The sequence below is a fragment of the Meleagris gallopavo genome, chromosome 10 (genome assembly GCF_000146605.3).
Source record: "Meleagris gallopavo isolate NT-WF06-2002-E0010 breed Aviagen turkey brand Nicholas breeding stock chromosome 10, Turkey_5.1, whole genome shotgun sequence".
Taxonomy (NCBI): domain Eukaryota; kingdom Metazoa; phylum Chordata; class Aves; order Galliformes; family Phasianidae; genus Meleagris; species Meleagris gallopavo.
Genome location: NC_015020.2, coordinates 3,184,039 through 3,186,680, shown reverse-complemented (window position 1 = coordinate 3,186,680; position 2,642 = coordinate 3,184,039). Strand labels below are relative to the sequence as shown.

The 2,642-nt window shown below is 39.4% G+C and overlaps 1 long non-coding RNA gene across 1 annotated transcript; it reads left to right on the top strand.

The window, feature by feature from the left end:
• The first annotated feature begins 341 nt into the window (after positions 1–341).
• On the top strand, positions 342–2,642 carry LOC104912252. The gene is made up of 3 exons (XR_794499.3): positions 342–418; positions 1,291–1,405; positions 2,030–2,642. It is a non-coding gene; the product is annotated as an uncharacterized LOC104912252 (long non-coding RNA).

Below are 2,642 nucleotides of genomic sequence, written 5' to 3'. Positions count from 1 at the left end.
GGGCTCACCGCAAGCGGTCGGATGAGACGGGCCAGAGCCCCATCGGGCTCTGCGGGGACTGCGGCACCGTGTCAGGCTGTCAGTGTCCGATGTCTCTGCGTCTCCGGTTGCAGAGAGCTGTCACCTAAAAATACGTATTCTGGGCGTAACGGCTCCGCGTCCAGGTCGGCAGGCCGTGCTTACCCCAAGAGCGGTACAAAAGCTGTGCCTGACGTTGCTGAGTGGCTGCCTTGCTGAAGGGACAGCCACCAAAAGCTGTTCTGTGCATTCCATTGTGCTTGCAGAAGTCTTCATATTTTTTAAAAGTTCCAATGTTTTCCATTGCTAAAGGAAGAAAAGTCACTTATATGCTTCCATGTTTTTGATTTCTAGGAAATAAACGGTCAGCTGCTCCAAAAAATGAAGATGCTGCTCAGAGGTACCATTTCTAGCAAACAATGTATGGTGGTCACTTTGCTTTGCTTTACTCTGAGACTGTAACTCTTTTCCTCCCGTGTTTTTTGCTTTCTTAGAGATAACTAACTTCCAGAGACCACCGGCATCCGCCTCCTGCAGGTTTTTGGCGATGCTGTGTGTCTTCTAACCGAACATCAGCTTAGCATTGCTTATAATAGGTACAGCCATCCTGTTTGGCCAGAGCTGCACACTACATCTTAGCAGGGCTGAAAGCTGCATCCCCTTTAACCAGCACAGAATGCCATAGTACTGGTGTCTCTGCCACCTGCTCCCCACAGAGACGTCAGACAGTTGCCCATCGGGGAAAGCTGCCCAAAGGAATTCGGACTTGCAGTGGTGACACAGGTGGCAGGAGAACTTCTTTCCTGGGGGAGGCAGAGCTACAAGGGGTGTCTCCGTTCTGTCACCTGGCTGCTGCAGTTTAATCAGCCCATCTTACAGCATGAGAATAACATTTAGCAAAGGCTAAACTCTATGTATATTAAGAGAATATGTTAAAATATGCCTCACTGCAGATACATGGAAGATACAATAAAATACATGACCAGCGAGTGCACTCAACTGAAATAATTCTGTTGTGGTTTGGCAATAAAAGTCAATACTTTTCCTGACTGGGGAGAAAATAAAGCAAAGCAAAGTTAGAATTTATTTATGTATGTATTTATTTATTTTCAGTGGTTATTACAAAATTTATAGTCCACTTGTTGCTTTGTTTGGCCAACTTGATGAGATGCAGTAAATGCAAGCTACTGTATTTTAGAAAAGAAGATAAATATTCACTTAGGGAATTGCTTATGGGAGCTGCTGTTTCATTCAACATCTCCTATATTACAGGAATGCAGCTCTGGAGGCTTCCACTAGAAAAAAGATTGAACTTGAGAAAAAGGCACTGCATATTGTTGAGCAACTCCTGGAAGAGAACATTACTGAAGAGTTCCTTCTGAATTCTGTAGGTGTTGTAAGTTTTGGTATTATTTTGTATCTTAATATCCAACTGTTTTTTAAAGTTCTTAGAACAATTTGCTGCAGTTCAGAGTGGACAAGTTCATTCTCTCTTGTCAGCTCCGCTGATGGTTGCCTTATTTTCAAGGGCTCTGCAGTGAAAATATGCTCCAGTTTTGTAGGATGAGGTATAATTGTGAATCTCTCTGCTAGCATATTTTGTTTATGCCTCTGGGAAATACAAAAAGTTAGGTCTGTGTCATGCCCTCTGTGAATTTAGACAACGGTACTCTTTACCACACGGTTCATCTGGCAGCAGTTTTACTGGGAAGATACAAGGATTATTCCTGTTAAGGTTGTAAATATGATGGCAAATAGGTGTATGTAACATGTAAAGAGAGGAAAATTGAGAGAATAGGTATACTAGTGGTATATGATGAGGTACTTGTATACGCAAAAATAAGTGTGTGTATTTTTAAAAAACTTTTTACCATTTTTTACTGGGTAGGTTCTCAGTGCTGTTTATTAACCTGCTGTTATAAAATGGAAAGTATTTGCTCATTTTCATTTGAGTAAGAAAAATGACAGATCTTCCAGTATCTGTTTTTGACCTATTTTCTTGTCATTTCAGGGAAAATGTATTACTCCATCTCACTATAAAGACATTGTTGATGAACGTTCTATCATCAAACTATGTGGTTACCCTGTATGTCAAAATAAACTGGAAAATGTAAGATGCTTTTTTTATGAGTAGTGTTATCATAAGAATCTATTAGCATTTTTTATTCTCTTGCTTATTTTTTTCATTTTAAATTTAGACCAATTTAGAATCTAATCATAGATTAGGTCAGGTATCATTTCAGTACAATGCTTCTGAAGTAAAAAGTTAAATCTGATTGGCTGACAACCATTGCTATATATGAGAATCAATTACAATCAATTTTGATAGTAATAAAGATGAATAAGGTATGGTTTCATAGCCATCCGTCATGCATGCAGAAATGCTCTAATCTTGTTCTTCTGTACCTCTGTAAGAAGAAGGAAGGACTGAAATGAAAAAAGGTAAAATGCAGGGGTATTACTTTGTGACTGCAAGTCCCTTCAAAAGCAAATGTTACTTGTGTCAAAATTACTTAAATACAATATATCAGAGCCTTAAGTGGAACTATGAGTTCAGTTAGATAACCTATGGTGTAATACCAGTTGTGATACAAGAAGTTACCTGGGAAAAAAAAAATCATGAA